General features: G+C 37.7%; 1 long non-coding RNA gene across 1 annotated transcript; it reads right to left on the bottom strand.

Annotated features, from left to right (window-relative positions):
• Positions 1-635: 635 nt before the first annotated feature.
• Positions 636-5,342, bottom strand: LOC141495346 (uncharacterized). The gene is made up of 4 exons (XR_012470743.1): positions 4,933-5,342; positions 4,606-4,750; positions 4,263-4,415; positions 636-773 (listed from the first exon to the last, which is right to left on the bottom strand). It is a non-coding gene; the product is annotated as an uncharacterized LOC141495346 (long non-coding RNA).
• Between the last annotated feature and the right edge of the window lie 20,969 nt (positions 5,343-26,311).

The following is a 26,311-nucleotide window of genomic DNA, read 5'->3' as shown; positions in this document are numbered from 1 at the left end:
GTGTATGTGAGTTGTTAGCTAGAACAGCTTAACTTCAGTTAACTAGTTTTAGTTTAAAAGGTATTTACAACCATACATGTACATGTGTCTGCTTCTAATGTGTTTTCTTCCAGAGAAGACAGTCCCAGACCTAGAGAGAAGCAGACTTCAGCTGCTCATTAGAGCCTCTAATAAGCATGAATCTAAAGGGATTAGCTATCGTCTGTTTAATTTTTCATTGCATTTATAAAATTTGCCCATCAATAATAGTTTTTGACAGGTATGGAAAACTAAACATCCAGTAATCTTTGGCTTAATGCCAGATAAAATCACCATGACAACAAGAGTCACAGTGGACACCAACTCAAGGGAATGCCAAAATCAAGCACAATTGTCTATAAGCCATACTGAGAAAGACAGAGATAGAAATAGAGAGACTGAGAGACAGACAGAGACAAAGAAAGAGAGAGAGTCTTAACAAAGAAGGGAAGGGAGGCTACCAAAATTAAGGAGCCTAAACTAGAATCTCTTTCTGTTCATACAAGTTCAAATTTGAGGAAGTAGCTGGGAGAAAAAATATTTTAGATATGTAAATCAATTACAAAGCATTTCCATATATATTAGTTTATTTGATCTTCATAATAAGCAATGAAAGAAACAGGTTCAAGAGAGGTTAACTGGTTTGCTAAGAGACAAACAATAAATGATGGGGGGCCAGAATTCAAAATTAGGTCTTTGGATGCCAAATCCAACCTTCTTCACAATAGCATATTGCCTATTTGGTTAAAGTCAGACTGGAAGAAAAAAAAAAACAGGAAAAATTCTGTTGGTTACTTACCTAAAGCTTATAGGGAACCTGTTCAACCTCCAAGTTGCCTTAAATTGCCCCTTCTTCATTTGCTCTTTGTAATCTATTTAAATGTCATTTCTAATACCACAGGAGACTAGCCATTTGAAGGCAGAGGTTTTTAGCAGAGTTGCCATTTTAAGAGTGTGAGTTGCTCTGGTCATGTCTGTCCAATTTCCTTCTTCCTACTAGAAAGTATAGTGACCCATGGGAAAACATATCCCAATTCATATTAGGGAAAGCAGTACAGTAGGTGGGAAACTTTCTTGTCACTTACTTTTCTATACAGTCAAACTAATATATCTTCTCATTGTTCTGGTTTAAAAAATAAAAATACAGGTATCACGAGCTATGATTTTGAGTGAATACAGATTCACAATATGTCTCATATATGAAGTAGCTTTCAAGGGAATCATGTGTATTTGTTGGCCTGAGAACTATATCTATGGGGATTCATCTGACATCTCTATTTTTGGATGTTCAGGCACTGTCGAAATTCAGTAAAGACTTTTCCTTTTATATTTTTTCTTAAAACTGTAATTGGGTAGCAAAGTTTTCTTTGTGATGTTTAACAGGCAGATGAGTCACTTTGAAATTAATGTGTGTCAGTGTCATTAATGTATCATTGCTTGATTAATCATTAAACTAAATGACACCATAGCTTTCCTATAATTAGAAAACTGATGTACAATAACAGGATTCCCCTTCAAGCAACTGTTAATTAGGAGAAGGTACCTATCATTAACAGTTGTGATGAAGGCATTGAAACAATCTTAGGTAATGTTGCAGACAATTTGGGAAAATGTCACATACTGTCCAAGATGTATAAGAAATAATAGGTAAATTGTCTGAAATGGTGGTACATTCCAGAGTTACTGGAGGGGGAAATATTTTTTTTTAGGTTTTTGCTAGGCAAATGGGGTTAAGTGGCTTGCCCAAGGCCACACAGCTAGGTAATTATTAAGTGTCTGAGACCAGATTTAAACCCAGGTACTCCTGACTCCAAGGCCAGTGCTTTATCCACTACGCCACCTAGCCACCCAAGGAGGGGGGAATATTGAAGAATTCTAGAAAGTAATTATTGAATTCCCTAGGCAGATGAGAAGATTTAAATATGTCTTGATGAGAAAAAGATGGGACTGAAGGAAGAAAATGAAGCATGGAACAAGCTAGTTGGAACTATACCACATGTAACTCAGAAAACAACAGCATGAGGACTGAAAGCAGGTTAACTGTGAAAATACAAGGGATTCAATCTGTTTTTTGAGAGAGTATCCCTATCTACCAAATGGGTAATATTTTGAGTCCTAGCTAGGACACAAAACCAATACAGAGACATGTAGGAAGTTAATGGAAAGTCTCCCCCTATGCTATCATGCTTGGACAATTGGTTCTTGTCTTTTGTTATCAAAGAGGAACAAAATGAAATTACTGGTTTTGTTCCTAGAGCACAGCACCCTCTTTGATGAGGGCATGCCATTCTGGTTGGTTCTAGATCAATGTCTCCCATGTCACACAATCAATTCCAAAGTTCATTAAGACAGAGTTGATAGTGCCCTTGTATCTTTTTTTCTGTTCCCACTATAAATGTGCTCTATGTGAGTTCTCCATAAAATGGTCATTTTTTTTGGCAAGTTTCTGTTTGGCATTCAAACAATGTGGCCAGACCCTAATAGTTGGACTTTCTATAGTAATGTTTGAATACTTGTCAGTTTAGCTCAAGAAAGGACCTCAGTATCTGGTAACTTATTCTGCTGGGTGATCTTCAAAATCTTCTTAAGACAATTTAAATGGAAGTGATCCAGTTTCATGGCATAGTGCTAGTAGACTGACCAGGACACACAGACATTAATACAGTGAGGTCAGCACAATGGCTCTGATGAAGTTCTTAAAAATACAGTATTCTCAGGTTATAGGGTTAGAATACTTGAAGAAGTCTGAGAACCGTTGGGGAGTAGAGTATGTGCATTCTTTTCATTGATTCTTTTAGTTCTTTTCATTAATAGCTTTCAAAAGGAGGGAGAAGGGGAGGCTAGATGGCACAGTGGATAGAGCACCAGCCCTGGATTCAGGAGTACCTGAGTTCAAATCTGGCCTCAGACACTTCATAATTGCCTATCTGTGTGATGTTGGGCAAGTCACTGAACCCCACTACCTTGCCAAAAAAAAGAGAGGGAGGGAGGGAGGAAGGGAGGAAAAGTCTTCTACTTTTACATTACATCTGGAAAGGCTACTTAGAAACTGAGAGTCTAAACATCAATAAATGTGGAATACATGGAACCATTTTAGACTAAATCAAATGGCCAGTAAATTCAAAAAGGACTAGGAGACTGGAGAGCCCTTGTCAAAGTTTTGACAGTGAATGCAGTGTCCCAAGAACAATGTTGATATAGCTGATGAAGGGACTTGAGTCAAAGGCAACAGACTCAGAGAAAGGTCAGTACTAACCTTTATAAAGGTCTTTAAAGCCTGAAAAACAGCTTACATGTCATCTCTTTTTATCCTTACAACTCTGTAAAGTAGGTTATTATTGTCATCTCTGTTTTACAGATGAGGAAATGGAAGCTTAGCTAGGTGAAGAGAATCGACCAAAGTCATGCAACTAACAAATGTTAGATTTGAATACTAGCCTTCTTGATTTCAACTCCAACACTGTTCACTGTGCCATCTGGCTGTCTCTACATGTCATAGAAGAACCCTGACTGGTTCGAGGATCAGCCCTTTCCCTCTCCAATCTCCCAGACCACTACAGTCTGCTGGGAAGTGGGACCAGAGGTCAGAGCACTACTGGAGATAGAGAAAGCTTCACTGGTCCTGAGTGTGGAAGCTGTCCTTGTCCTTCCCTATCTGTGTGATCTCCCAGGATCTGGGTTTCCTAAATAGATTAAATGACCTCTGGGATTCTTTCTACTTCTAAATCTGGGATCCTCTTAACTCAGGAGGCTGAGTTTTCTCTACTTTCTTCTGGGAGGTAGGGTGTAGAGTGGATAAAGTATATCACTTGAAATTAGAACTACGTGGGTTTGAATCCTTCCTCTGATTTCCTCATCTGTAAAGTAAAGGTAATTACCTCTTCTCAAAGTGGTTATTAAGATTAGATGAGATCTGGGGTGGCTAGGTGGTGAAGTGGATAGAGCACCGGCCCTGAAGTCAGGAGTACCTGAGTTCAAATCGGACCTCAGACACTTAATAATTACCTAGCTGTGTGGCTTTGGGCAAGCCAGTTAGCCCCATTTGCCTTGCAAAAACGTAAAAAAAAAAAAGAGTAGGTGAGATCATGTTTGCAAAGAGTTTTTCCAGCTTCCAAATGTTAAATAAATGTAGGCTACTTATTATTATTATTATTATTATTATTATTATTGTTGTTGTTATTACAAATGCAGACTAAGAGACCACACACATGCTAAGTGCCCTTGAGAGAAGAATTCAAACGCACCTGAAATATTATGTACATTTATAAGTCTTGTTGGTTCTAGTCCTTGAAAACTGAATTGCACTGGACCAGAATAAGAAATCAAGTCAGGGACCCCAGACCCTCAAAAACCTCATTTCGACTCCCATCAGCTTTTTATACCTGGAATCATAGGCCCTGTAAATAGCAATAACATAAAAGATTACAGATGTAATATGACTTGCTGAACTGGAAAGCAGACCCCAACTAACAATTATCTTGGCATTCAAGGACTCTTCATAGCATGGCCCCCATCCTAACTTTCCAGGTTTTTTCCCCCATTTTATTCCCCTCCAGTCACTTCACAATCTAATAGCACTTATCTTACTTTATCTTCCATTTCTATGCCTTTGTATTGGTTGTATCTATCAGCAGAACTGCAGGACCTTGGCAGTTATAAGAAATAGGGATTGGGGGGTTGTCCAGAGATGTGAGAGATGACTTTAGGATGCAGCACATTGGCTCTCAGTTCCCTAGGAAAGAGGGGGAAATAAATTCTTCAATGAACACCTGTCATTGGTCAAAGCCCAAGGGGAGATTAGAGTGCGATAGATTGTTTTATGCCAAGCTCATCTTGTCTGGACAGCCTTATCTTGGGAAACAGAGTGTCCCCAAATTTGACATATCCCATGCCCAGGAATTTCTCCATCCTCACCTTGGCTTCTGGACTTCCCTGGATTCCTTCAAAGGTCATAGATCAGATTTTGCAGATCTTCCTGCTCCATTAATCACTTGAATCTTTCTCTCTGAAGTTATTTTACCTCCATGCTATATCTATTGTTTATATATATTTATCTATATCTTATCTCATATATTAGTATGTAAATTCCTTGAGGGCAGGGATTACTTTTGTATTTTGTCTTTTTTTGTCTCCCTAGAACTTAACCTAGTACCCGAAATATTATGTACATTTATAAATCTTGTTTGCTCTAGTCCTTGAAAGCCCATACAAGAGCTAGGTCTCTGTGGATTTAATAAAAACTACCTTATGAGGTGTTATATCAGTGTGATATTTAAGTTACTATGGAAGTCATTGACGTAACAAAGGAAGTGGACAACCCAGCTTTTTCTATGTTCAGACATCATTGATCAAGACCAATTCCAGCTCACTTAAAGTACTAGGAAAGGGTTGCAGACTGGAAGCTAGCTAATATCTAGATTCCTAAACAGCATCTTAGAAGGTAAAGGTCAATGTTAGAAGATAGCACTAAAGGAATATTAAATCTTTCACTTTAAGAATGAATCCAAAGTAGTTTGATTTGGGCAATTCTTCAAAACCTGAAAGAAAAAAAAAGAAAGATCACCTGTACAAGAAACTCAGTGTGAAACCTGATGTCTTAACTGCCAAGAATAAGATGTGAGATATGCTGGAGGATCAATTCACAATGTCTGCTTCAATGACTCCTGACTTCTTTGAGAAAAGTATTGGAAAATTGCCTTCTTGAAAATGAAAAATCTAAAGAATTGTCTGAAGCAACTGTTAGTCTACAATATTATCAAGGACTCCAACCATCCATGAGCTTCACCAGAAGAAGTCCAGGAAGTTTGGATGTGTGTCCATAATCAGACTTGGAACAAAAGAATTAAGGTAGATCAATATGTCATACTAATTGTTCAGGATGTCATAATTTGAATGTCAGGTTCATTGTTGAGTCATATTTTAATTGTGTCCAAACTCTCTGACTCCATTTAGAGTTTTCTTGGTAGAAATACTGAAATGGCTTGCCATTTCTTTCCCCAACTCACTTTTAAAATGAGGAAACCAAGGCAAATATAAGTAACTTGCCCAGGGTCACACAGCTGGTAAGTCCTTGAGGCTAGATCTGAATTCATGAAGATGAATCTTTCTAAGTCCTGGTTCAGCATTCTCTTCATTGGGTAACCTACCTTCTCCATCTGTCAGGTAGTCAGTGGTTTTCAGTGTTGGATCTGGGCAGTAGGTATGATCACAACTCTGTGGCAGAGGGAACAAGGAGAGAATGACCTTCATCCAATAGTTTTCTACAGGTTGAGGCCATGCCAAGGAAATTCAAGGAGTATCCACCATTTTTATAGAAATGCTCACAGAAATTGCTTATTGGGGGTGGAGCCAGGATGGCATCATGAAGGCAACATTTCCCAGGAACTCCTTCCCCCCAAAATTCCAAAGGCCAACAAATTATTACTCTAGCAAAAATTTAGAGGGGCAGAACCCACAGAAAGACTGAGTGATACATTTGCCCTGGTTGCAGTGCAGCCCCAGAACATTTTGAAGGGGTGGGGAGAGAATTCTGCTACACCACAATGAGTGTAGAGTGAGGGAGCACCAGCCACAGAACCTTCAGCGAGAATCTAGAGAAAGTAGACTGCACCCCAGAGATGGTAATGGGGTCAGAGAAGATTGCAGAGATTTCTCTGCTCTCCCTTGGGGTAGTTTGCTGCTGTTTGCCTGCACTCAGGTCTAGGTTGCAGTTTGGGCTTCCATACTAAGAGAGCCAAGCAGGACTCCTCCTTACAGCTCTGGGGCAGCGGGAAGTATGGAGGTCATCTACATATCAAAGCTCATGCATAAGACATTGGAGGAATAAAGGTCCCAGTGTGTTGTTCCCCCCCCCCCCAAAAAACCCCCAAAGCCTTGGAAGTGCTATGGATTGGTCTTGGGCTGAGGAAATGAGCAAACAACAGAAAAAGAAAAATCTGATCATAGAGAATTACTTTAGTCCCATGGAAGATCAAAACACATACTCAGATGACAACAAAATCAAAGCTTCCATATCCAAAACCTCCAAGAGAAACAGAAAATGGGCTCAGATTATGGATGAGCTCAAAAAAGACTTTGAAAAGTAATTAAGGGAGGGTGGAGGAAAAATTGGGAGGAGAAATGACAGCGATGCAGAAAAATTATGAAAACCAAATCAACAGTTTGGTGAAAGAAATACAAAAAATAATGAAGTAAATAATATGTCAAAAACTAGTTTAGGCCTAACGGAAAAAAGCAAAACAAAAGGTAAATGAGGAGAAAAATGCCTTAAAAAGCAGAATTGGACAGCTAGAAAAGGAGATAAAAAGGTCTCTGAAGAAAATAACTCCTTCAAATACAGAACAGAACTAAAGGAAGCTGATGACTTTGCAAAAAATCAGGAAGAACTCTTCTAAAAAATCCAAAAATTAGAAGAAAATGTGAAATATCACATTGGAAAAAGAACTGACCTCAAAAAACAGATCCAGAAGAAATAGTTTAAAAAATTATTGAGCTATCTGAAAGCCATGATAGGAAAAGAGCCTAGACTTCATTTTTCAAGAAATAATACAGCAAAATTGCCCTGAGATCCTAAGAAGCAGAGGGTAAAATACAAATTGAGGGAATTCAGTGGTCACCTCCTGAAAGAGATTCCAAAAGGAAAACTTCCAGGAATATTATAGCTAAATTCCAAAGCTCCAAAATCAAAGAGAAAATTCTAAATGCTACCAGAAACCAACAATTCAAGTACCGAGACTCTATAGTCAGGATTACACAAGATCTGGCAGAATCTACATTAAGGGCTTGTAGGAATTGGAATATGATATTCCAGAAGGCAAAAAATCTTGGTTTGCAACAGAGAATCAGCTACCCAGCAAAATTGAACATCCTCTTTCAGGGGAAAAGATGGATTTTCAATGAAACAGTGTACTTTCAAATTTTCTTATTGAAACAACCAGGGCTAAACAGAAAATTTGCTCTCCAAGTACAGGACTCTGGTGAACCATAGTGTGGGTGGATGAGAAGGACTAACTATGAGGAGATTAATGATATTGATCTGTTTGTATTCCTGCATGGGAAGAAGATATTGATAACTCATATAAACTTTCTCATTTATAAGAGCTGTTAGAAGGAGCACATATAGACAGGACATAGGAAGGAGCAGAATATAATGGTATAATATAGTTAAAAGATGGAGTCAGGGGGCAGCTAGGTGGCACAGTGAATAGAGGACCGGCCTTGGAGTCAGGAGTACCTGGGTTCAAATATGACCTCAGACAATAATTACCTAGCCATGTGGCCTTGGGCAAGTCACTTAACCCCATTGCCTTGAAAAAATCTAAAACAAACAAACAAACAAAAAAAGATGGAGTCAGTGGGTGATAAATGAAAGTATTGGGAGTAAGGGAAAGGAGATGAAGAAGAAGCTAAGAGATTTCACATAAGAATCAAGAAAAAGCTTTTTCAATGGAGTAGAAAGGGGAAGGCAAGAGGGAATGAATGAGCCTTCATTCTTATCAGAATTGGCTCAGAGAGGAAATAACATAGGGTGAGGAAATCTATCTTACCCTAGAGAAAAATGAGAAGAAAGGGATGGGATAAGGGGGAATGGGGAGAGGGAAGGGGGGGGGGGAATAGGAGACAGAAGAGAGGGAAAATAGAGGGAGAGGGTATTCAGATACAACACAATTTTGGACAGGACCAGGATGAAAGGCAAGAGAAAATAGAATAAATGAGAGTGGGGAGGAATAGAGTAGAGGTACAGCTAATATTAGCAACTGTGGGGAAAAATATTGAAGCAACTTCTCTGTGGACTTATGATAAAGAAAGCAACTCACCCCAGAGATCTGTCTCTCTCTCTCAGTATTCTTGAAATTTCTCATTTTCGGAGGGGGGATGTTTACTCTTATAACAAAATTATTGTAATAATAGTAATAATAAATTAAAGTTCACTTGCAAAAAAAGAAACCAGGAGGGATGGGAATCCAGGGAAGCCTGGAAGGATTTGCATGAACTGATGCTGAGCAGGATGAGCAGAATCAGAAAAACATTGTACACCCTAGCAGCAACATGGGGGTGATGACCAACATTGATGGAGTGCTCATTCCATCAGTGCAACAATTAGGACAATTTTGGGGTATCTGTGATGGAGAATACATCTGGATCCAGCAAAAGAATCCTGGAGGGGGGTGGAGCCAAGATGCTGACATGAGAGGACCTTCTCTCAGTTGCTCTGGAGCAAAACATAAACTAAGGAATCTAACTCCATTTTCGAGAGACAGAACCCACAGAGGGATCCAGTAAGGCAATTCTCCAACCCAAGGTAACCTGGAAAAGATCAAAAAGGCTCGGCTCCATGGAGTCGGAGGGGTGGCCCACCAGAGCGGTGGCTTGCCAGACCGAAGGAACTTCAGTCTCCTGGAGGCAGCCCCAGGGCACTGGGAGCCGTGGGGGCAGTTTCCTGATCTACACAGTGGGGAGTACCAGGCACAACTTGGGGTAATAGCGGGGGACCTCTGCCAGAGTGAGCACATGAAGCCCAGCCCTCAGGGCACACAGAAAGCAGCCTGGCTGCAGCAGCCCAGATCCAGAAACCAGAAGCAGGCAGAGCCGGTAAGCAGGAGCCCCCAGGGCATGAGTACACTGAGCATTGGGAGGGGAGTGAAGAGAGACTGCCGAGCTCTGTCCTCTGTCCCTGGAACAGGACTCTGGGGCTCTGACCACATTCAGCTCCTGATCACAGTCTAGCCCCCCCCCCATAGAACAGCAGCTCCTCCCACCTAAGTCCCGTGGCAAAAGGGAGCACTTGTGGTCATTCACAGATCAGGAGGAAGGACAGAGCCTCACACACTGAGATCCTTGTGGGGGTGTTCCAAAAGGAGGGAATGAATGAGGAAGTACCCCCAAACCAGGCTCAAGCTGGGAAAATGAGCAAGCAGAGAAAAAAGAGGAATACCATTGACAAATACTTTGCCTGTGATCCCAAGAAGGATCAAAAACACTCAATCTGAAGATGAGGAGGCACAAGCTCCTGTATCTAAAGACCCCAAGAAAAACAGAAATTGGGCTCGGGCCATGACAGAGCTCAAAAAAGACTTTGAAAATCAAGTGAGGGAGATAGAGGGAAAATTGGGAAAAGAAATGAGAGAGATGCAGAAAAAACATGAAAATGAAGTCAGCAGCTTAGTCAAGGAGATCCAAAAAATGGTGAAGAAAATAACATATTAAAAACCAGCATAGGTCAAATGAATAAAACAGTTCAAAAAGTTACTGAGGAGAAGAATGCTTTAAAAAGCAGAATTGGCCAGATGGAAAAGGAGATAAGAAAGCTCTCTGAGGAAAACAAATCCTTCAGACAAAGAATAGAACTCAGGGAGATTTCTGATTTTACAGGAAATCAGGACTCAATACTTTAAAAGCAAAAGAATAAAAAATTAGAAGAAAATGTGAAACATCTCACTGAAACAAACAACTAGTATGGAAAACAGATTTAGGAAAAATAATTTTAAAATTATTGGAATACCTGAAAGTCATGACCAGGAAAAGAGTCTTGACATCATTTTCAAAGAATTATTACAGAAAAATTGCTCTGATATCCTAGAAGCAGAGGGCAAAATAGAAATGGAGAGAATCCACTGCTCTCCTCAAGAAAGAGATCCAAAAAAAAACCAACCCCCAGGAATATTATAGCCAAGTTCCAGAACTCCCAAGTCAAAGAGAAAACATTACAAGCAGCCAGAGGGACACAACTCAAATATTGTGGAGCTGCAGTCAGGATCACACAGGACTTAGCATCAAGTACATTAAAAGCTTGTAGGGTTTGGAATATCATATTCCAGAAGGCAAAAGAGCTTAGAATGAAACCAAGAGTCAACTACTCAGCAAAACTGAACATCCTCTTCCAAGGAAAAAAGATGGATTTTCAGTGAACCAGGGGAATTTCAAATGTTCCTGTTGGAATGGCCAGAGCTGAACGGAAGGTTTGATCTTCAAATACAGGACTCAGGCAAAGCATAGAGAGTGGAGGAGAAGGGGAAAATATGAGGGACTTAATGATGATGAACTACATGTATTCCTGTATAGAAAAATGATACTGATAATACTCATATGAACCTTCTTATTTAATAGAGCAGGTAGAAGGAGCTTTTACAGATGAAGCACAGGAGAAAGCTGAATTTGAAGATATATTGTGGTATAAAAATGGAGTCAGTAGATAAAAGGGTAATGTAATGGGAGAAAGAAAAAGGAGAGGAGAAATAGGCTAAGATATTTCATATAATAAGATTTTTCTTTATTACAATCAGCTATTCCAATGATATGGAAGTGGGGAAGGTGAGGGGGAATGAGGGAATCTTTGCCCTCATCAGAGGTGGCTAGGAGAAGAAATAGCATATATACTCAATGGGGTATAGACATCTGTAGTAAAGAAGGAGAGAAGGGGGGCAGGGGAAAGGGGGGGTATATGAGTGATGGAGGAGAGGATGGACCATGGTGGGAGAGTGGTCAGATATAACACATTTTCTTTTTCACTTGTTGCAAGGGGCTGGGATTGGATGGCCTGTTTGGGACCATAGGGCCAGGTGGATGCTGGGTAAGGGGTGGTATGTGGGTTCAGGTTCTCTTGGCCCCAGGGCTGGGGATCTGTCTGCTGCACCACTCAACTACTCTACAGCACAGACAGAGTGAAAGGAGAGAGAAAATATAGTCCATGGTAGTAGAGAAGTATGAATGGAGGAAGTTGTGATCAGCAATGGCAATGGTGGAAAAATATGGAAGTGACTTTTGTGATGGACATATCCTAAAGCATGTGCAACAGATCTGGTGGTGCTGGAACACAGACTGAAGCACATTTTTTATTATTAGTTTCTGGGGGGTGTTGCAGGGCAAATGGGACTGAGTAGCCTGCCTGGGGCCGCACAGCTGGGTGATTGTTGGGTGTCTGAGGCCGGATTTGGACCTGGGTGCTCCTGGCTCAAGGGTTAGTGATCTGTCTGCCACCCAGCCACCCCTACTATTATTATTACTATTTTATTTTATTTTGGGTGGGTTTTTTGGGTTTTGTAGGGCAATGGGGTTGGGGTCACTTGCATGGGGCCACACGGCTGGGTGATTGTTCAGTGTCTGGGGCCGGATTTGGGCTCAGGTGCTCCTGGCTCCAGGGCTGGTGCTCTGTCCACTGTGCCACCTGTCCATACCTACAATTACTATTATTATTTTTTAATTTTAATTTTTCTCTCCCCTTTATCACTTATGCGGGTCCATATTTTCTTGGGGGAGGGGGTATTATGTTACTCTTAAACAAGAATATTTTAGTAATTATAAAAAACATTATTTGTACAAAATAAGAATAAATTAATTAATTAAAAAATAAAAAAGAAAGAATCTTGGAGCTTGAAAACAGATCAAAGGCTTTAATTAGGGGGAAAAATCCATTATCTTACTATATAATTCTGCTATCTCTTATACTTTATTTTTCTTCCTTAAGGATACGATTTCTCTCTTATCACATTCAACTTAGATCAGTATATACCACAGAAATATTGTGAAGACTAACAAATTGCCTTCAGTGGGGGGAAGGGAGAAGATTGGGGGGGGACATTGTAAAACTCAAAATAAATAAAATAAATTTTTTAAAAAATAATTTGCTTATCGAGGAGAAGCCATGTGGCACAGTGGATAGAGTACCGGCCCTGGAGTCGGGAGAACCTGAGTTCAATTTCAACCTCAGACACTTAATAATTACCTAGCTGTGTGACCTTGGGCAAGTCACTTTACCCCATTGCCTTGCAAAACCAAAAAAAAATTGTTTATAGAAAATATTTTTGGTAGCATGATCTATCTATGATTGTTACTTTATCTAGATGACTTCATTATCTTTGGAAACACTTGGCAAACCATGAGGGAAGGCTTATGAAAATATCAGCATATCAGGATGATACTTTAGTTGTCAGAATGGTAGATCAAAGAACAGAGAGCAGCAGAGGATTTCAGTTTGTAAGAGAAGGAAGTTCACTGTCCAATGACATTAGTAAAAGGAATGGGTAAGATCAGATAGCTTTTGAGGTTACTTTAAGTTCTAGCTCCACAATCAACAAGAGGCAATATCAGAGACAAAAAGACTTCCAAATTGGATTGCTGCTTTAGGAATGAGAATTGCCCTGATCAAATGTGTCTCTCTACTTTTGTGTTATATGTGCAAAAGTAACTTAGGAAGCTAGTATCAAAGGACCTATGAATGTGAAAGAGATGTGCATTTTCAGAGTGTCTCAAATGACCAAGAGTTTAGAATATGACTGGGATGTATGAGCACTGTTAAGATTTTGATCAGCAAGGGAAGTTTCATGAGTGGAAAAGTTAGCATAATTAGTAAACAAATTCAGATTGCCCAAATTGTCTTCACTCTACCCTACGCCAAACTGCTACAGTATAGAGCTAACTGTCCTATTCTTTCCTACTACATCAGATTGCTGTACTTTCTACACTTACAATGCTTTATAAGACCTTTTTAAAAGAGGTATTTATCTGCCTAGCATGTAAGCTTGTTAATTGACATGGAAAGAATGTCTTCCTTTTTGAGAAGGAAGACTAACATTTAACTATTAGTCAAAGCTAAAAGCATAATATAATTCACAAATTCTACCCTGATATTCACTATGAAGGTGACCCTGAATTTTTAAATGCTATGCCAGAATAACACAAACTCAAGAATCTGATTGAGTAGATATTGGTAACAGACCATGTTTGGGTTAGAAAATTATAAAGGACTGATCACCAGAAGGGCAGCTAGATGACACAGTGGAAAGAGGACCAGAGCTGGCGGCAGGAAGACCTGAGTTAAATCTAGTATCAGACACTTACTAGTGTATGACCCTTGACAAGTTACTTAACTCTATCTGCCTCAGTTTCCTCCTCTGTAAAACTGAGAAAGTAATGGTAAATCACTCCAGTCTCTTTGCCAAGAAAACTCCAAATGGGGTCACAAAGAATAGGACACAAATGAATTGGCTAAATGACAATATCACCAAAAAACTCCAAAAGAAGAATGAACTAAGAGTTGGTGAATTCCCTCTACTTGAAGGGAGTAGAATAGAGGTTAGATGACCACTTGTATGTTATGGTAAGAGTTCTTTTCCTGGGGCAGCTAGGTGGTTCACTGGAGTCAGGAGATGCTGCATTCCAATTTGAACTCAAAAACTTAATCATTAGCTAGCTGTGTGACTTTGAGCAAGTCACTTAACCTCACTACCTTAAATAATTTTTTAAAAAGAGTTCCTTTCCTGTATCAATTGGACTAAATGTCTCTAAAGTTTCTTCCAACTCTCAGAATCTGTGAAACTAGAATGAAAAAACTTGTGTTAGACATGTACAGTCTCTGCCACTAAGGAATTTGACATTTAAAAGGGGAAGACAATATATATTTACATATAGGGAAATTATGGCCAAGAATGAATGTTTAGGTTTAGAAAGTTATATAGATAGTAACTAGAGTCATAAGGCATTTGATTGATATGTCCTTTCCAGAAATGGTAGTGTTGATGCTACTATTGTTCCCAGAGCTAGGGAGATAAAGGTGTAAGGGTGAGGGAATGCAGATTCCTGTAGAAGCATGACAGCAACTCATAGTCTGAGAAGTCTTTGGGTTTCAGACTGGTACAATATGGGGAATTCTCACAAGTCACAGGGCAGTCAGAGGAAGAGGGTAATGATGTTTATCCTTCGTTTTCGAAGAAGACAAGCACATGAACTGAATTTGAGTGAGGGGGGAGCTGAACTAGGTCACCAGCCTCACTGTCTCCTCCAGAGCCATCTGTGTCCAATGACCAGATATGAATCAGGATGACTGAGATGGCCTTGGGATGTGAGGCAATCAGAGTTAGGTGACTTGTCCAAGGTCAGACAGCTAGTTATTGGCAAGTTTCTGAGGCCAGACTCAAACTCCCATCCTCCTGAATCCATGACCAGTGCTCTATCCATTGTGCCACCTAGCTTCTCAGAGAAGAAGGTAGAAAACAAAATAACAAGAAAATGCCACCATTGTGAATACAGAACACTATGTGGTAAATTTCTTTGGTCACAGCAACCAATGAAAAAGAAAACTATAAACTATTCCTTGGTCTTGTTTATTAATAATGACAAGAGTGCTGATAAAGATAGACCAAAGTTGCTAAAAATCACATAATATTTGGATTACCCATGAATATTAATTTAGTTCATTGTACTTTAAATGTGAGATCTGTGTCCAATGACTGCTGACTAGAGAAAATGAATCATATGAATATTGAAATTATTGCTATAAAGTAAGGTAAAAGATGAAAAGAAATTGCAATTGAGTGGAAGGATGGTTCCCAGGATTTACTTAGAGTGATAAACCATGGAGTCAGAAGCACTTGAGTTCAAATCCAGCCTCAGACACTTAATAATTACCTAGCTGTGTGACCCTGGGCAAGTTACTTAACCCCACTGCCTTGGGGAAAAAAAGAGAGATAAACCAAAGGGTTAGGTGGAATTGGTTTGATCATAGCTCCAAAACCATCAAGAATCATAATCTTATAGGACATTTCATCACTTCACATTGTAATGTTCAAAAGCATTTTCCAAAAATCATCATGAAAATAACTGCAACTTGTGTATAAACATTTGTTGCAGGGAATGAAAAAATAGATACTATGAAGAATTTGATAAAACCCTCCTCTAGATTAAATCAACATCAATATTAATGTTTGATGACATTAGTGCAAAGGTGAGCATAGCATAAGAAGATTAAAAATATGTTGGAAAAGATAATTGAAGAGTAAGGAATTAATGAAAGATATTGAAGACTTCTATACTACATAGAACCTTCATATCTATATACCATGAACTACTTTCTTTGAGAAAGGAATTAAGGAACACTAGAAATGGCAAGAGCAAAAATAAAAACACCAAAAAAGATGATGATTATCTTAATGTAAAACAATTTGTTATTTATATGAGTCTGTACAAGTTAGACTGCTAACCTGTTAAGAGCAAAGATAGAAAATGGAATACTAGAATAAATAACAGGGAAGCTAGGTAGTAGAGTGGATTGAGCGACAGATCCAACATCAGGAACATTCCTTGAGTTCAAAACTGGCCACAATCTACTTTAGCATGGTTATAAATGTAGAGAGGGAAAGAAGGGTGGGAGAGAAATGTAAAACTCAAAACCTTTTAAAAAATTATTGGCAAAAAACTACTGTTGCATGTAGTTGGAAAAACAAATAAATAAATAAATGCCTGGCAGAAAAATAAAGAAATAAATTCATATGCTTAAAAAAAAATCTGGTCACATATAACTGACTAATTGACCTTAGGAAAGTCAATTAACCCTGTTTGCCTCAGTTCATTATTTGTAAAATGAGCTGCAGATGAAAATGACAAATTGCTCCTATCCCAAGAAAACCCCAATATCTTTGTGTCTAATAATAGGGGGGGAGGGAAATGTCATATAACTTTATTAGATATATATTTCAAAGGAAAGGCCAGATGCATGGAACAGATTTTTCATATACAATCATATTTTTTCTATTCTACTTTGCTTTAAAAAACCAAATGGACTTGCAAAGAGTCAGACATGACTGAAAAAATAACAGAAGAAATAATAATGAAATAGATTTCTCATGAAATTAAAACAAATACAACCTGACTGATTAAAACAAATTGCTTATACCAAAAAACAAGGATGAAAGAGGTGGTGGAGTTGGATAGAGTAATGAATATTGAATAAATTAAAACAATCTCTCATAGAAATATAACTAATATCAATCAGTTGCCATAAGACCAAATAAGCTGAGCAAATACTTGGTCTCCTTGCTAAGTGGAAAAAACAAGCCAAATGCAATATCATTTGCAAAACTTTAGGGAGAGGTATGTTGGAAGATTAAATATAGTATCATCTTATATAACATCATGAACCAGGAAAAGGGAAAATAGAAAGCTTCTTGAGACACCCAATTAAGTAAGTTATCCCAATGTCATTTGAAGATGAAACTGGAAGTACAATGAGATAGCAGAAAAAGGGAGGGGGAAGAAATATGCAAATTTTTAATAGCAAACTTTTTTCATCATTAACCACTATACTTGGACATTTGCATCATATTAATGAAAGTACTATCTGAAGAAGTACAAATGGCACCTAAGAAAACATAGAGAGAAAATGTAGCTGGACCAGAACAAGTATATATTTAGGAGGTCCAAACTGGAAATAATGCACTTTTGAAGTATTGAAGGACCACTAAATTAAAGAATATGAAGGAAGCTATTAAAGATGGTGGGAGAACAGGAGGGAAAAGGAAGGTATAATTCGACCTTAATATTAAAAAGGTATGCCTACTTTCCCATCCACACCAAGTTTTTTGAAAATAATTTAAACAGGCACCAAAAATATTCTTAATGAAGATACTAGAAAGAAATAGACAACAACATGTTTCTCACTGGCATTTTTGTTTCTTTTTCTTTTCTTTCAGCAGATGAGGAAGTAGGAAGAAAAGAAAGCAGAGATATGTTGATCAAAAAAATAAAAACTTAAATTTTTTAAAAGAGAATGAGTAAATTTTTACAAACAATATTCTACAGCAGATTATATCTTAACAGCCATATAACTGACGAAAAATGTAGAGAATACAAGATCCCCCTATACTTCTTGCTTGATGACTGTAAAACATGTGTTTGATTTGGAACAGCTTAAAGATCCTCTTCAAACAATTGAGTTTCTCATGCTTATATCAAAATTATACAAGTTCCCTTGGAATAGGTAACAACAAAATTGCCTTTGTTTGTTTTAAAGGTTTGTCAAAATGTTGCTTAATCTTTTGATAATTGATGTAAAATGAGGCATTAGACTAGGAGACATATTTTCAAAAAAGATACTAATAATCATAAAGAAAAATCCAGCATTGAGTTCAAATGAAAGAGGGATTCCCTCTGGATAGTATGGACCTCTTGATGCTTCTGTTTAATATATTCTATGTATTATATGTCATCCATTGACTCACTAGTCAATGTCCTCAAGGATTCTGGGTTCAGATGGACCATTATTGCATTCCTGGGGTCAAGCCATCAGGTGAGTCAGTTTTGCTTTTTGACTCATTATGCAAATACCTGGACTTCTCTGTATAAATTTCTAAAATCGAATTTATATTTAATTCATATCTAGTATTTCCCCAATGTGTATAGCAGGGTTCCTTCCTGCAAAAGGACTCAAAATACAATATTGGTATCAGGACTCAAACAACATTTTTCCCATTTTCAATTTCACTCTTGCCAGTTTTCACTGATGATCCAGGGAGTTCCCTATTAGTTTGATTATTTTTTCAGAACTTTAGTCTTTATTTGGGATGTTTATTGACTATACTTCTTTTAGTAAAGACTGTAGACATGCTCCTTGAGAGATGAGACAGATTATTCTTGACAAGTTAGTTAGTTGCCTAAGATGAGAAGAATGATAAGAAGTTTTAATACTTCCAAGGGATGAGTTTCAGTGACTAGATGATATGACAATCCCAAGGTGATGTGGTTGACTTGGATGCCTGTAAGAATGTATCTCTGTTGGGGGCAATCATCTTTTGTGCTAATCCATAAGAGGTGATCAAGCCTTTCATTTCAAATGTATTGATTCCCAAAGCTATCTCTTAAAAACTCATCAGAGTTCCCCTACTAATTCCCCATACACTCATTTATATATTTTATCATCATCATCATTATTGGAAAAAAATGTAAATTAAATCCTCAATAATAATATATATCAAATACATAGTATATATAATATATAATGTATATATCAATATATAATATATACTGTTATCAATAATATATATCAAAAAAATAATAATTTACCATGACTAAGTTAGATTCTTAACAGGGATACAAGGATGATTCAATATTTGAGAAAGAATTCACATGAATCAATCATTTAAATAACTAAAAATAATAAAAATCATGTGATAATTTCATTAGGTACAAAAAAAAGTCTTAACAAAGTACCATGTAATAGGGTCATGTACTTGGATTTTTTCCCTTTTTCATGGGTTGTATAAAGGATGCAGGTAGATATTCTCTATCTTCTAGTTTACAATTTCAAAGCTTGGGTGGATGAACTGATGCAAAGTAAGTGAACAGAATCAGAAGAACAGTGTACAAACTAATAGCAATATTGTATAATGATCAACTGTGAATGACTTCACTATTCATTGCAATACAGTGATCCAAGACAATTCTGAATGACTTACGATGAAAAATGCTATCCACCTCCAGAGAAAGAACTGATACACTCTGAAGGCAAATCAAAGTGTACTTTTTTAAAACTTTAAAATCGTTTTTGGTCTGTATTTTCTTTCCTAATATAATAAATATAGAAGTTTTGCATGATTGCACATGTGTATTCTAAATCAAATTGTTTGCTTTCTCAATGAGAGGGAGGTGCTGAGAAAGGAAGAGAGAATTTGGAACTCAAAAATTAAAAAAAACTAATGTTAAACATTGTTTTTGAATGTAATTGGAAAAAATAAAATATTTTTTTAAAAAATAAGACTGTTACTTATCCATATGAAATTGTTTGATCACATTGCTTGTTACCTGATTGCCAAAAAAACGACTAAATGACCTCTAAGTCTCCCTTTATCTCTAGATTCTTATCTGGTTCCTTATTCTAGAAGGCAGATTTTTCTGTGAAAAATAGAAATGGTGGTTTCTGCATCAGATGAGACACTTTGGTCCCATTTAGTATATGATCTTTTCATTTTGGTTTTATTGATTTTCTTTGTTTTTCCTTTTTTTAAGATTTTATTTATTTTGAATTTTACAATTTTCCCCTAATCTTCCTTCTCTCCCTGCCCCCCCACAGAAGGCAGTCTGTTAGTCTTGGTTTTATTAATTTTCATTTCATCATAATTGCTGTGCTTTTTATCCCATTTATATTTCCTCTTCACTTTATCAAGATTTCCTTCTGTGTGCTCTGTTCACCTTATTGACATTTCATTCTTCTTGTATCAACATTTCCCAGTCCACATCTTCTTTCCATAAGAGAAATACAAATACAAGTTCCATTTATCTCTTAAATTTCTTATTCACCGTAACTACGGTAGCTGCTTTTCATTAAAAAATTAACATGTATATTGCCCATCTGATTAAAAATGATCTCTCCACTTTCCCATCACTTCCTGGGTGTTTCTTTCCACATTTCCTCAACCTGATCTCTGTAAGATTCACAGAATGGTAGGAAGTAAGACCAGTCACCCTTCAAATTATTAAAGTTCTATTATTCTAAGGTACTTTAAAAGAAAACAAACTACTACTGGGTCTCAAGAGTTATTTTCCTAATTTGAAAGCTGGGTAAAGAGCAACAACACAAAGAGAATGCCATATCTAGTTACTGGACCCAGATGGCTCTAGAAAAAAAAAGTGAGGCAGGTGACTTAAAACAGCACCCCCTCACTCAAATCCAGTTCATGTACTTGTCATGATATCACTGCCCCTGATGTCATCATGTTCTTTGAGAACAAAGGAGAAAGATCATCATTTCTTATATCCTTTCAAGGTTGTTTCCATGAATCCTGGCACTGATGAATCTAACAATTATTTCATTTCTAAGTTGGTGCTAAAGCAGCACTGTCTAAACTGTTTTCAATGCTTCATTCATATAGTCTATAAACAATAACATAATAGTTGGTGCTGTAAATGTGAGATAGGGTCCAGAAAATTGATAGACACCTGGAAGAACTAAACCGTGTAAATATTGACTATTGTAGATATGTGAAACTAAATGTGAAGTCAGAAGAAATCAGGAAATTTCCAGTAAATAGAAGAACTGCAGATTCGTCTTGAAGAAGCAAAGAAAGAAGTTGATGGATCACTTTCATGATGTACTTACATAAAACAAACAAAATTCATAGGACACCCAGTCATTTTTTTTTTGCCATGCACACAGTTAACATAAGGAAAATGTACACCAAAAAAGTTGCAGCTCAGATGAAAATGTAAGCATGTCAGGCAGTAGTTGCTGATGATCTTTTGATCACTTTTGGGGGAGAAAGGGAGAGAAGGGACTTGAAAAGACTACAATCCAAAACTGAAGTGGAGGAAGAGTAGGTGGTTGCCTTTTTGTTGCAGCTACTGAGGTGAGATGCAACAGAGAATGGATCAATTCTTTGCAGTTTGTGCTAATTTTGTCCTGACAATAGCAAGAAAACAGAGGTTCTCCACTAGCCAGCATCACTTCATCCATAAGAAGGACCTTCAGTTGGATGAAAAATGGAAATGGAAAATGGAAATGGAAAAATTTTGATTACCTTGGTAATATTGGCTTATATATGAGGTCACCTAGGTAAAAATCCATCCAAGAAGGATCTGATTGCAGTATCCGAGATAGCTACCAGGTGATGCTCTAGGTTTCTCTTAAGACTTCCAAAGAACTTCCAGCCAAGATGGCAGAGAGAAGACAGGCACAGTTCTAAAATCTCCTGATCTCTTCCCCATCTATCACATGAAACAAACCTCTCAAAAGAAATCCGATCCAGAAAACCCAAAAAGAAAAGCCAGAAGAACAACTACCTCAGGATTTGTCTCCCGCAGCAGCCTTGGACGAATCCGGGTGGGTGAGTCTGGGCTCCAAGGGAGGATCTGCCCTGGATCAGCCAGAGTAACAGTTGAATTGGAACCAGGAGTCTGAGGGCCTGAGAGAGGACCTGCTGGATCAGCAGTGGGGCTGGATGAAAGGGGCGTGGGTCTGCAGGGAAGCAGAGGCGCTGGTGTTGGTGCTGTCCCCCTGGAGCTACAGGACCAGGCTGGGGGAAGTATTCTGGTGCAGGAGAACTGCAGACACCATCCCTAGGCTTCTCGGGGCTGAGAAACTCTGAGGGCACCTCTCCATTACACAGAGGCTTCTCCTCAAACAAAGGCAAATTACTTCTGCCTCAGGCCCAGGTGTGTGAGCAAAAGAACCAGCCCAGCTGAGGAACGACATCAGGACAGGGAAGCCCACCATTGATTGAAGGAAAAAGAATTTAATAGTTCCAACTCCTGCCTTCTGGCAAAAGGAGAAGGCCTCTCAACCAAGGACACAGACACTCCAGAGAGGGCAACCAGCACCTCCTACTGGCCAGCTAGAGAAACTGCACTCAATAAAGCCTTTAGTGATCCCAAGCCCAGGTGAACCCTTCGCCCCCAACTCAAGGTCTTAGCATAATGAAGAAGGGTCAGCAGAAAGGTGGATCCATAGAAAAATTCCTGGAAGGGAAAGACCCCAACTCAGAGAGACCTGGAACCTCTGAGGAGAATACAATCTGGTCTCCAGCACAGAAAGACTTCCTTGAAGAAATAAGGAGCTTAAAAATTTGGGGGAGACAATACCTTAGAAAGTACAATTGGACAAATACAAAAGGAGAATAAATCTCTCAGATCATCAATTGGACAATTACAAAATGAAAATAATTCTCTCAGATCCTCAAATGATTAAAAGCAAAAAGAAATTAATTCTCTCAAAACCTCAATTGGTCAAATGGAAAGCTCTTTGAAAAGTAGAATTGACCAATTGGAAAAGGAGTTGCAAGAGGTTAATGAAGAAAACTCCTCCCCCCCAGAAAATAATGGAGTCTACAGAAACTAATGACTCCATGAGACAGCAAGAGTCAGCTAAACAAAATCAAAAAATAGAAAAAATAGAAGCAAATGTAAAATACCTCATAAACAAAACCACTGACCTCGAGAATAGATCAAGGAGGGGCAACCTGAAAATTATAGGACTTCCTGAAAACATTGAAGAGAAAAAAAGCCTGGACTTAATATTACAGGATCTAGTGATGGAAAACTGCCCTGATATCATGGAATCGGAGGACAAAGTAGTTATTGAAAGAGTACATCGATCCCCACCAGAAAAAGATCCTAAAATGAAAACACCAAGGAATGTTGTGGCCAAACTCCAGAACTATCAGATAAAAGAGAAAATCCTGCAAGCTGCCAGAAAGAAACAATTTAAATATCAAGGAGTCACAGTAAGGATCACACAGGACCTAGCTACATCAACTTTAAGGGATCGAAGGGCTTTAGAAGACGGGAGCTTGGAATGCAGCCAAGAATCTACTTTCCTGCAAAGCTCAGCCTTCTCTTCCAGGGAAAAAGATGGACATTTAATGAAATGGAAGAATTCCAAAAATTTCTGATGAAAAGACCAGAGCTAAACAGAAAATTTGGACATCAAACAGGAGGTTCAAGAGACACGTGAAAAGGGGGGTGGTGGTAAAAGAAAAAAAATGCAATCCAGTAAGTTGAAATTGGCTAAACCCCAGCATAGGGGTAAAAAAAAAGATTCTCATAAAGCTTGAGAAATGTAAATCTAACAGAGAGAATACACCCAGCCAGAAATGATGGACATTCATGACCTATCCATGAGACTTCTATCCAATGGGATGTAACTGGCTTTAACCCCACTTGGGAGAAAGACTCTAATAACTCTCAGGAATTTTGACTCTATTCGACAGAATATACAGAACTAGAAGGGACAGACACTCAGAATTTTCTATGACTTAGACAGAAGGATCTAAAAAAAAAAACACTACTGCCCTAAAAAGGGGGACAGGAAAGAGATGGAAGGAGGGAGGGGATTGAATGGGGTAAATCTCATTACACTAAGAGGTACAAAAAACCTTTGGTAATAATGGGGAAGAAGGGAGCAGAGGAGAATCACCTGAATCTTCTTCTCATCAGATTTGGCTTAAAGTCAACCTACACATACTCAGTTAACTTATAAAACATCTAACCTTTCAAGTATTAAAAGGAGAAAAGAGGAAGGGGGGACAGAGAAAGGGAAGGGGAGTGGGGGAAATAAGGGGAAATAACAAAAGGAAGGGAAGGGAAAAGGGAAAAAGGGAAAGGGGAAAGAAAGGGGAGGGTGTGATATAGGAGGGCAAAAACACTGAAGGGGGTGGTTATCAGAAACAAAAGACTGGGGAATATGGAGAAAAGGAGGGGAAAGGGGGAAAAATACAAACAGAGGGAAGATAGCACAGAGGGCAATAAAGAATTAGTAATCATGACCTTGAATGTGAATGGGATGAACTCTCCCTTAAAACGTAAGCAAATAGCAGAGTGGATTAAAAATCAGAATCCTACAATATACTGCTTACAAGAAACTCATTTGAATCAGAGAGATACATATAGAGTAAAAGTAAAAGGTTGGAGCAAAATATATTTTGCTTCAGCTGAAGTAAAAAAAGCAGGAGTAGCAATCCTTATCTCAGACAAAACAGCAGCAAAAATAGTGTTAGAAGAGATAAGGAAGGAAACTTTATCCTCCTAAAAGGTACCATAGACAATAAAGTCATTTCAATACTGAATATATATGCACTCAGTGGGACAGCACCCAAATTCTTAGAGGAAAAGCTGAAAGAATTACAAGAAGACATAGACAGCAAAACTCTAATAGTGGGAGACCTTAACCTCCCGCTATCAGATCTAGATAAATCAAATCATAAAACAAACAAGAAAGAAATTAGGGAGGTAAATAGATTGTTAGAAAAATTAGGTATGGTAGACTTATGGAGGAAACTGAATGGGGATAGGAAGGAATATACCTTTTTCTCTGCAGTACATGGAACTTATACAAAAATTGACCATGTACTAGGACATAAAAACCTAATGTTCAACTGCAGAAAGGCAGAAATTGTGAATACATCTTTCTCAGATCACAATGCAATAAAAGTTATATGCAATACAGGGCCAAGGAGATATAGACCCAGAACAAACTGGAAACTGAATAACCTCATTTTAAAAAATGAGTGGACCAAAAAACAAATTATAGAAAGAAATAACTATTTTATCCTAGATAATGATAATAATGAAACAACATACCAAAACCTATGGGATTCATTCAAAGCAACTCTAAGGGGATATATTATAGCTCTAAATGCTTATATGAATAAATTGGAGAAAGAGGAAATCAATGAACTAAACATGCAAATAAAAAAATTAGAGAAAGAACAAATCAAAAATCCCCAATTAAGTACCAAATTAGAAATTCTAAAAATTAAAGGAGAAATTAATAAAATTGAAAGCAAAAAACTATTGAATTAATAAATAAAACCAAAAGTTGGTATTATGAAAAAACCAATAAAATTGCTAAACCTCTGGTCAATTTGATTAACAAAAAGAAAGAAGAAAACCAAATTGCTCCTATCATAAATGAAAAAGGTGAACTCACCACCAATGAGGAGGAAATTAAAGTAATAATTTGAAACTATTTTGCCCAACTCTATGCCAATAAATGTGATAATCTAAGTGAAATGGATGAATATTTACAAAAATATAAGTTGCCCAGGTTAAATGAAAAAGAGATTAAATACCTAAACAACCGTATCTCAGAAAAAGAAACTCAGCAAGCCATTACTGAACTCCCTAAAAAAAAAAATCTCCAGAGCCTGATGGATTCACAAATGAATTTTACCAAACATTTAAGGAACAATTGGTTCCAATCCTATATAAACTCTTTGGAAAAATAGGGGAAGATGGAACTCTGCCTAACTCTTTCTACGAAACCAATATGGTACTGTTACCTAAACCAGGAAGAGTTAAAACAGAGAAAGAAAATTATAGACCTATCTCCCTGATGAATATAGATGCAAAAATTCTAAATAAAATCTTAGCAAAAGGAATACAACAAGTCATCACTAGGATAATACATTATGATCAAGTAGGATTTATTTCAGGAATGCAGGGTTGGTTCAATATTAGGAAAACTGTTAGTATACCCAATTATATCAATAACAAACCTATCAGAAATCATATGATCATATCAATAGATGCTGAAAAAGCTTTTGACAAAATACAGCATCCATTCCTATTAAAAAACACTAGAGAGTGTAGGAATAAGTGGACTGTTCCTTAAAATAATTAGCAGTATCTATCTGAAACCATCAACAACCATTATATTCAATGGGGAGAGGCTAGAGCCATTCCCAATAAGATCAGGGGTGAAACAAGGATGCCCATTATCACCGCTACTATTTAATATTGTATTAGAAATGTTAGCAGCAGCAATTAGAGAAGAAAAAGAAATTAAAGGAATTAGAATTGGGAAGGAAGAGACAAAACTCTCACTCTTTGCAGATGACATGATGGTCTACCTAGAGAACCCCAAGAAATCATCTAAAAAACTACTGGAAACAATTAGCTATTTTAGCAAAGTTGCAGGTTATAAAATAAACCCTCATAAATACTCAACTTTTCTATATATGTCTAGCAAGAAACAGCAGGAAGAGCTAGAAAGAGAAATCCCATTCAAAGTAACCTCAGACAATATAAAATATTT

Source organism: Macrotis lagotis, chromosome 8, assembly GCF_037893015.1.
Source record: "Macrotis lagotis isolate mMagLag1 chromosome 8, bilby.v1.9.chrom.fasta, whole genome shotgun sequence".
NCBI classification, from domain to species: domain Eukaryota; kingdom Metazoa; phylum Chordata; class Mammalia; order Peramelemorphia; family Peramelidae; genus Macrotis; species Macrotis lagotis.
This window is presented reverse-complemented; position numbering and strand designations above follow the sequence as displayed.